The sequence below is a fragment of the Thalia democratica genome, unplaced genomic scaffold (assembly GCF_965202585.1).
Source record: "Thalia democratica unplaced genomic scaffold, ktThaDemo2.hap1.1 HAP1_SCAFFOLD_1219, whole genome shotgun sequence".
Lineage (NCBI taxonomy): Eukaryota > Metazoa > Chordata > Thaliacea > Salpida > Salpidae > Thalia > Thalia democratica.
The window spans coordinates 20,001-30,000 of NW_028140118.1; the positions used below are offsets into that span (position 1 = coordinate 20,001).

At 31.1% G+C, this 10,000-nt stretch overlaps 4 non-coding genes across 4 annotated transcripts; all 4 read left to right on the forward strand.

Moving 5' to 3' along the window:
- The first annotated feature begins 1,182 nt into the window (after window positions 1–1,182).
- LOC145848063 (5S ribosomal RNA) lies at window positions 1,183–1,301 on the forward strand. The gene has a single exon (XR_014371691.1). It is a non-coding gene; the product is annotated as a 5S ribosomal RNA (ribosomal RNA).
- Window positions 1,302–4,160: 2,859 nt separating this feature from the next.
- On the forward strand, window positions 4,161–4,279 carry LOC145848067 (5S ribosomal RNA). The gene has a single exon (XR_014371695.1). It is a non-coding gene; the product is annotated as a 5S ribosomal RNA (ribosomal RNA).
- A 3,500-nt stretch (window positions 4,280–7,779) lies between these two features.
- On the forward strand, window positions 7,780–9,587 carry LOC145848062 (small subunit ribosomal RNA). The gene has a single exon (XR_014371690.1). It is a non-coding gene; the product is annotated as a small subunit ribosomal RNA (ribosomal RNA).
- Window positions 9,588–9,769: 182 nt separating this feature from the next.
- On the forward strand, window positions 9,770–9,922 carry LOC145848053 (5.8S ribosomal RNA). Its single transcript, XR_014371682.1, has one exon. It is a non-coding gene; the product is annotated as a 5.8S ribosomal RNA (ribosomal RNA).
- Window positions 9,923–10,000: the final 78 nt, after the last annotated feature.

A 10,000-nucleotide genomic window follows, 5' to 3' on the forward strand; every position in this document is an offset into this window, starting at 1 on the left:
TTCTAGGAGTTTTTTATTCCCAAAAAATGGGTTGATGTCCCCGTAACCCCTAAAAAAAGGGGGTCGAAATAACATTTTTTCATCATGCTTCAAATGGGCTGAAAAATTTTTTACGGGGTCTCTGGACCAAACAAAAACGATCTGTCGAGTCAGAATTCCGAAAATCGAAAATTCCCGAAATTTCTGTACTTAAAAGGCGGGGCGCCCACTATCGACAAAAGTGTGCCAAAACCCACAAACGTTGTGTTACGCGCGCTAAGATAAACACAAGCCTGATTGCTGAAAATGTATTCTATTTGAATAAGGTAAGTATCAACATCAAGGAAGCAATTCCTTTATTATAAACTCATACTCTGACATTGCGCTAATATTGCTCGTGAATTGTTATTTAGTTTAAAAATATAATTTATATTACTTTTATTTTATTTTAATTCTATATAATAACTATTTTATATTTTTATTAAAAAAATTCTTGTTTAGTTTCTAAGCAACCACAGTTACGTTTATATGTTTAATTCTATTGTATTCTATATTTATCGATAATTTAATAAATGTTTTAATAGACTATTCTGGTTTTCCACGCTCTCTTCAAAAATGTGAGTTCTTTTAATTCTTCCACTTAATTATTCATTTTAAAGTAAAACAACTAGTTATACATATTATTATATTATAATGTATGTGTATTATATACTATTATTTTATAACATAAACATAGTTGAGTTATTAAATTAAACGTCAAATATTTTATTACCTAAAATTAAGTTAATCGTAAAATCTGATGTAGTATGAGATATTCTTTAGAAACTAACTATAAATATTCTTGAAGTAAAACAAAACCATCTATAAATAGAACAATGAGAAATAGTAAAACAAACTAAACACAACATGTTTATTTTAACATTATTTTTTATTTAGTTTAATCACTTAATAAACTTTACTTCTAATCATAGTATTTAATATAGAATATAGTTAACAATCTTTTAAACAAAGTCTTAAATAAAGTTACAGGGAGTAATTGTAATTAAAACACCAAAAAAAAAGGTTTTAATAAAAAAAATACTTACATCAAGTTGAAATTTTATAAGGAATAATTTTAAAATATCAAATTGATTGTAAATCAAGTGCAAATAGGTTTTTTAAACAAACCGAAGGGTTTATAAAGGCTTGTAAACGCTTTCAAACGCCTACGACCATACCACACTGAGCACACCCCATCTCGTCCGATCTGGGAAGTTAAGCAGTGTCGGGCGTGGTTAGTACTTAGATGGGTGACCGCTTGGGAATACCACGTGCCGTAGGCCTTTGCTTTTTGAATTCATCTTTTTTGTACTATTTTTCTTTCTGACCTATTTATACTTATTACTCGTTTATTTACATTTCTTTAACGCTTAAAAGAAAAGTAAATTCTAGTTATTAGCAAATAAAAACGTAAGCCAATCAGATAACGTTATTTGCTGTTTAAACCAATTAGAGCGCTAAAAAAGTGGTTTGACCAGTTTGAGATATCGAAAAAATAATGGCACCATCTTGTAGAGTACAATTTTCTGAGTTAAAATTAATACAATTAGTCTTTTATACTAAAACTTAAAAGTTTTTTTGTCCAAAAACAAATAAAAGCGTGGCTACTTGAAAAATCAAACGAAAATAAATTTTGCACTTTTGTATTGTGAGTCATAATAAGTTATTTACTGTTACCAACAGATACTAGCAAAAGCTTTTTAAAGTTTTGTATTAACTTAATGTATTTGTAATTACTTTTACTTAATAGAAACTATTGAATTACGTTTACTTAGTTTACTTTTGTATGTGTATTAAATATATAGCAATTTTGTTTGAACTTAAATAAGGACTATTAAACTATTAAAAGAAAACTATCAAAGTTTACTAACTCAAAAGCTAAATCTTAGTTATATTGTTATAAACATTTATGTTGTAATTTACTAATAACTAAATGAGTTTATTTCAAACAAAAAGAATTAAATAATGTTATGTTATGTCAAGCCTACTATATGAGGTATATAGGTATATAAGGTATACAAGCTTATGTTTGAAAGTTATAATAATTAAAATAAAAATAAATATTTAGTTGGTAAAATTTGTATGTTTTAATATGCTTTGAAATTAGAGTTAGTATAGATGTTTTTTTTTAAATATAATAAATATAAGTATTTAGTTACTAATAATAAACTAAAATACCAATTTTGTAGTTAATACAAAAAAAAAAACTTATCTTACTTAAAGTTCACTGTAATTGAAACATTATACAAAAGCTTTATAATTATAAGCTTTGAATAATTCTATTTGAATAAATAATAGATTCATAACTATATTCATGTTTGCATATTTAAATTATAAAAAGTTAGTGTTTTGTGTATTGACTTTATGATTATTTTATTTTAGTAACTGTTAGTTTTATACTTTAATAAAAGAAATATGGTTAACAAGTAAGTTAAAAATGAAAGAAGCATAAAAAAACACACTAATTAACTGCTTATTCAATAGTTTGATTATTTAATTATTTTTCTGTTATATAGTTTAATCGTATTGTATAAAAAATACAGAGGTTTAAAGTAAGTTTGAATAAAAATAAAACAAAACATATAAAATAAGCATTAGTTAAAATACATAGTTTTTTTTTCTAAGAAAATTTAATTCTTTAATAATAAGTAGTAATTTAAATAAAAAATAATACAAATAAAGTTATACAATATATATACAATAGTTTGTCAAACTAGGCAAACACTACTAGGCAAAAAACAAACTAGGCAAAAAACCTACAAAGTAGGCCACCACTACAATCCAATGTTCCAACTGGAAATTCAATGAGATCGTTACTGTACTTGTGATGAACGTTGATAATCCCCAAGATTGTAAGTCGAAGGCCTTACCCAACCTAACCAGCGCACTGGTTTTCTTACAACTGAATTAATCAACATTTATTATTGAATATAATCATTATTGATAGATAGAGGAATGTTGACAATCAACAACAGATTGTAGGTCAAAGGCATTACTCGACCCAAGTACCCACAACCTAGATTGAACAACATTTATTAGATAGATTTGTTTATTGATAGATAGAGGAATATTGTCAATCCACAACAGATTGTAAGTCAAAGGCATTACTCGACCCAAGTACCCACAACCTAGATTGAACAACATTTGTTAGATAGATTAGTTAGATAGATAAATAGTACAGTATAATCTCAAAGAATTTGAAGCCCGAACATTGAACGATAGTGGTGTTTCGTGACGACTAGCGGGATTCGATCTTACAACCTTCTGCTTATGAGTCAGCTGATAAGACCACTGACCCACCGCGCCACGACAAAGATAAAGAAATATTTTGCTATATAAATAGGTTGATTTTTATAATTTTGTTATACAGTGTCAATTACAGTGAACTTCAAGTAAGATATACAACAGTATATATATTTCCGAGTCTGACTTTGAGTACTTTTTATATATTATTAACAAGATTTTTTAGGAGTAATATCTGTTTAGTTCTTTAATATATCTTTAAAATAATAATATTTTTTAAGGTGTTTAAAACTTTTAGAAGCTGTATGTAATGTCTTTTAGTTTAATAGTTCTTTTAAATTAGTAAAAAAAATAAACATGGTTGAGTTATCAAATTAAACAAAATAGAACGTCAAGTATTTAATTACTAAAATTAATTTAATTAAAAAAAAAATCTCAGGTAATCTAAAATGTCAGGAATTATTTAAAAATAAATATAAATTTAAAACTTATTATATTGAAAAGATTGATGAATAATACTCTTGAATGTATGCAATGTTTGTATTTGTAATGCAATAACATAAATGGATAGATCAATGACAAATTGTAAACATATTGTATTATTTTATTTTACGATTTTATTTTATTTATTTAATAATTCAATAAACTTTACTTCTACTTTTCCTGGTCTTAGGTAATTTATAGATAACAATTGTTTAAACAAACACTTTTGTACAGTTACAATACAGTTTTAGTACAGTTTGGGAGTAACTGTTGATTAAAAAAACAAAAAAAAAGTTAATTCAGGTTAAAATTTTATAAGGAATAATTTTAAAATATCAAATTGATTGTAAATCAAGTGCAAATAGGTTTTTTAAATAAACCGAAGGGTTTATAAAGGCTTGTAAACGCCTTCAAACGCCTACGACCATACCACACTGAGTACACCCCATCTCGTCCGATCTGGGAAGTTAAGCAGTGTCGGGCGTGGTTAGTACTTAGATGGGTGACCGCTTGGGAATACCACGTGCCGTAGGCTTTTGCTTTTTGAATTCATCTTTTTTGTACTATTTTTCTTTCTGACCTATTTATACTTATTACTCGTTTATTTACATTTCTTTAACGCTTAAAAGAAAAGTAAATTCTAGTTATTAGCAAATAAAAACGTAAGCCAATCAGATAACGTTATTTGCTGTTTAAACCAATTAGAGCGCTAAAAAAGTGGTTTGACCAGTTTGAGATATCGAAAAAATAATGGCACCATCTTGTAGAGTACAATTTTCTGAGTTAAAATTAATACAATTAGTCTTTTATACTAAAACTTTAAAGTCTTTTTGTCCAAAAACAAATAAAAGCGTGGCTACTTGAAAAATCAAACGAAAATAAATTTTGCACTTTTGTATTGTGAGTCATAATAAGTTATTTACTGTTACCAACAGATACTAGCAAAAGCTTTTTAAAGTTTTGTATTAACTTAATGTATTTGTACTTAGTTTAAATTAATAGAGTTTATTTGGTTTACTTTATTATGTGTATTGAATGTGCTAGTATCTAAAAATAAATACAACTAAAACAAAACAAACAAGGAGAGTACTTGAATAGAACCAACACAATTTACAGACCAGTTGTGTACTAAATTTAAAGAAATTCTGAATAGTGAATATGCAATTATTATTATAAGTTCAAAGTTCACTTTAATTTAAATTAATGTATTTTGTAAATTGGTTTTATTTAATACGATAGTAGTGAATTACTTTATTTAATTTACTTTAGTATGTGTTGTATAACTTTATTTAAACCAGAAGCAAAACGGGATTATACTTTCAATAAACTACACAATTTACAGACCAGTTGTGTACTAAATAAAAAGCTATTGTGAATAGTGAATATGCAATTATTATTATAAGTTTATAAGTTCACAGTTTACAAAAGCTTTAGAATTTAGTTATTATTTTGTTCATATTTGCATATCTAATTTATGAAAAGTTAGTGTTATGTGTATTGGCTTTTTAATTTCTTTATTTGTAGAACTGTTAGTTTTATATTCTAAAGAAACATTTTTAAATAAATATGTTTAACAAGTAACTTAAAAATGGAAGAAATATATTGTATATATTGAACTATTTATATTTATTCTAGCTATTTGCTTAGTGTATTTATTAATGTGATTATTTTATTTTGTTGTTTGTCTTATAGTTTAATCGTATTGTGTTGAAATATATATAACAAATACAGAGGTTTAAAGTAAGTTTAAATGAAAATAAAATAAGACATATAGTTGAAATATAAGTTTAAAAAAATAGTTTTTTTTTTTATTTCTTTGTTTGTTTGATTGTTTGTTTATTATATAATCGCGACGTGTCATTTTATTACTTTTAAGCATACTAAATATAATAATAGGTATAGTTATAGGAAAAATTCAATTAGTTTCTAATGTAATAAAAAAGTTTATTTCCACAAATAAATAAATACCTGAAAAATCAAATGAAAAATAAATTTCGCACTTGTATTGTGAGTCATAATAGGTTATTTACTGTTACCAACAGATACTAGCGAAGGCTTTTTAAAGTTCTATGTTAATTCAATGTATTTGTACTTAGTTTTATTAAAATGACAGTATTGATGGTTACGTTTATTAAGTATGTTTATTTAACGTTATGTAACTCAAGTAAAACCAGAAGCAAATAAGGAGACTACTTTCAATAAACTACACAATTTACATACCAATTGTATACTAAACTTAAAGCTATTCTATTTTATTCTTGATAGTTATTTTAAAGTTATTAAATTATACAAATGTATTTTGTAAAGTAGTTTTATAAAGTTACTATAGTTTATCTAACTTACTATAGTATGTGTTATATAACTTTAATTAAACCAGAAGCAAAAAGGGAGACTACTTTAAATAAACTACACCATTTATTGTTATATATAACTCTAATAAAACCAGAAGCAAAAAGGGAGACTACTTTAAATGAACTACACAAATTAAAAATATATTATTATTTATAAATCAATCGTGTTGTGTTTCAAAATACATTTTTCAAATATTGTTTTACAAGTATTTATCAGTTATTTAGTTTTCTTTTTATAGTTTAGCCGTATTGTTTTATTTATTTGTTATTATTTTTATTTAATTGTTTGCTTATTATATTTATCGCCATGTGCTTAAAAAATAAAACAACTATAAAGGTTAAAAAAGTAAGTTTAAATAAAAATAAAATGAAACATATAAAATAAGTTTATGATTTTTTTATTATTATTATTATTTAATTGTTTGCTTGTTATATTTATCGCGATGTGCTTAAAAGAATAGAACAAATACAAAGGTTTAAATTGTAAGTTTTAAATAAAATAAAATGAAACATACAAAATAAGCTTATGATTTATTATTATTTTTATTATTATTTTTATTTCATTGTTTGTTTATTATATCTATCGCGATGTGCTTAAAAAATAAAACAACTATAAAGGTTTAAAAAGTAAGTTTAAATAAAGATAAAATGTAACATATAAAATAAGCTTATGTTTGATTTTTTTAATTTATTTTCATTTAATTGTTTGTTTATTATATTTATCGCAATCTGCTTAAAAAAATAAAACGAGTATTAAGGTTTGAAAAGTAAGTTTAAATAAAAATAAAATAAAACATATAAAATAAGCTTATGTTTTTTTTTTTTTTTTTTTTATTATTATTATTTTTATTCAATTTTTTGTTTATTATATTTATCGCAATGTGCTTAAAACGATAAAACAAATATAAAGATTTAAAAAGTACGCTTAAATAAAAAATAATACAAATAAAGTTTATTTATAATAAATATATATATTTAAAACATTAAAAAAAGTAGTTTATACATATTTTTTTTTATTTATTTCTTTTAAACATATTAAATAAAGTATAAAAAAGTATTAAAACATTTAAACGTAGCATAAATAAGCTTAAAACATTAAAATAATTGAAAAGAAACAAAGAAATTGAAAAAAATCGGAAAAAATCGGCAAAAAAAGTTCAACAGCAACATTTGAGCATCATACACGTATGCATTACTTTACACTAGTGAGAGAGACGTGTTTGTGCGTTCGGTCGACTTGACGAGAAAGCGGGCTTAAAGCATTACTGTTTAGCACCCGAGGCGCGGCTATTGCAGCGGCGGCGAACGTGCTATGTAAACGCATTGGAGCAGCGTATGAAAAACTACAAGCGTCCAGCGGCGGTAGGCTTATAGCTTTGCGAAGTCGTCGAGACGAGTAGCCGACGCAGGCAGGCACGGCTCGAGGCGGGTAACTGCAGCAGACAGATGGCGTGTTGCTGCTGACGAGTTAACCGGCAGAAGGCAAACGGTTGGTCGGGAGAAAGAACAGTCAGTTGTAAAGCTGCATGCTGCAGTCGACGCGGGCTGGCGCTTTAAACAGCAAAAGGCCGGCGCCGACTTTCAGTAACGTTCGCAAGGCTTTTAAGCCGAGTGATAGAAAAGGTCTGTATTTATACAGTAAAAACGCTCAGTCGAGCAACGGGTTTAAACGCCCTCGGATAGTTATCTGGTTGATCCTGCCAGTAGTCATATGCTTGTCTCAAAGATTAAGCCATGCAAGTGTAAGTACGAGCTCACGTACAGTGAAACTGCGAATGGCTCATTAAATCAGTTATGGTTCATTTGATTGTACGCTTTTACATGGATAACTGTGGCAATTCTAGAGCTAATACATGCGTAAAGCGCCGAACTGACGTGAGGCGCGCATTTATCAGACCAAAACTAACCGGCTTTCGGGTCGTTACAATGGTGACTCTGGATAAGCTTGCGGATCGCACGGCCTAGTGCTGGCGACATCTCATTAAAGCAACTGCCCTATCAACTATCGTCGGTACGGTATCGGCCTACCGAGGTTGTAACGGGTGACGGAGAATCAGGGTTCGATTCCGGAGAGGGAGCCTGAGAAACGGCTACCACATCCAAGGAAGGCAGCAGGCGCGCAAATTACCCATTCCCGGCTCGGGGAGGTAGTGACGAAAAATAACAATGCAGACCTCGTACGAGGTCCTGCAATTGGAATGAGTACACTTTAAACTTTTTAACGAGTATCCATTGGAGGGCAAGTCTGGTGCCAGCAGCCGCGGTAATTCCAGCTCCAAAAGTGTATATTTAAGTTGTTGCGGTTGAAAAGCTCGTAGTTGGATATAGGGACGGCGAGGTTGGTCGGTCGAAAGGCTAGCACTGGCCTCGTTGTTCTTGTTGGTCGGTGCCTTCGCGGTGCTCTTAACTGAGTGTTGCGGTGGTCCGGCAAGTTTACCTTGAAAAAATTAGAGTGTTCAAAGCAGGCTTTACGCTTGTATAATGTTGCATGGAATAATGGAATAGGACCTCGGTTCTATTTTGTTGGTTTTCGGAGCACGAGGTAATGATTAATAGGAACGGACGGGGGCATCCGTACTGTGCCGTTAGAGGTGAAATTCTTGGATCGGCGCAAGACGAACGACTGCGAAAGCATTTGCCAAGAATGTTTTCTTTAATCAAGAGCGAAAGTCAGAGGTTCGAAGACGATCAGATACCGTCCTAGTTCTGACCTTAAACGATGCCGACTAGCGATCGGGCAGTGTCGAACTTAAGAACTGTCCGGCAGCTTCCGGGAAACCAAAGTCTTTGGGTTCCGGGGGAAGTATGGTTGCAAAGCTGAAACTTAAAGGAATTGACGGAAGGGCACCACCAGGAGTGGAGCCTGCGGCTTAATTTGACTCAACACGGGAAATCTCACCCGGCCCGGACACAGCGAGGATTGACAGATTGAGAGCTCTTTCTTGATTCTGTGGGTGGTGGTGCATGGCCGTTCTTAGTTGGTGGAGCGATTTGTCTGGTTAATTCCGATAACGAACGAGACTCTTACTTGCTAAATAGCTGCTCGACCCATTGGGTCGGAGACAACTTCTTAGAGGGACTAGTGGCGTTTAGCCACACGAGATTGAGCAATAACAGGTCTGTGATGCCCTTAGATGTTCGGGGCCGCACGCGCGCTACACTGACCGGATCATCGTGTGTTCCCTAGGCCGAAAGGTCCGGGTAATCCGTTGAACCCCGGTCGTGCTAGGGATAGGGACTTGCAATTGTTTCCCTTGAACGAGGAATTCCCAGTAAGCGCGAGTCATTAGCTTGCGTTGATTACGTCCCTGCCCTTTGTACACACCGCCCGTCGCTACTACCGATTGAATGGTTTAGTGAGGTCCTCCGATTGAGCCTGGTACGTGCGGCAACGCACTCGCCGGTGTTCGAAAAGACGATCGAACTTGATCATTTAGAGGAAGTAAAAGTCGTAACAAGGTTTCCGTAGGTGAACCTGCGGAAGGATCATTAACGAATCGAAATTTGATTTCAAGCGACGTCTCTTCTTCGAAGGGACCGAGCCCTGTAACTGTTATAGTTCGGTCGCGTTGCTTCCTGACAGCGGGAGTAATAATTCAGCACGCAAGTGCTGGCGCGGCCGCTTCTTTTTGAACACGATTTTTTGGTTGCATTGAGATTGATTAACACGAGAGATCTCTTAGCGGTGGATCACTCGGCTCGAGCGTCGATGAAGGACGGAGCTAGCTCCGAGAAGTAATGTGAATTGCAGGACACATTGAGCATCGATATTCTGAACGCGTATTGCGGCCTCGGGTAATCCTGGGGCCACGTCCGTCTCAGGGTCTTTAACACACCGATCCTTTCATTAGTTTGAAAGTGCCTGCGACTCGTTTCTTAATTAAGGAGCGTGTCGTCAAAGACAG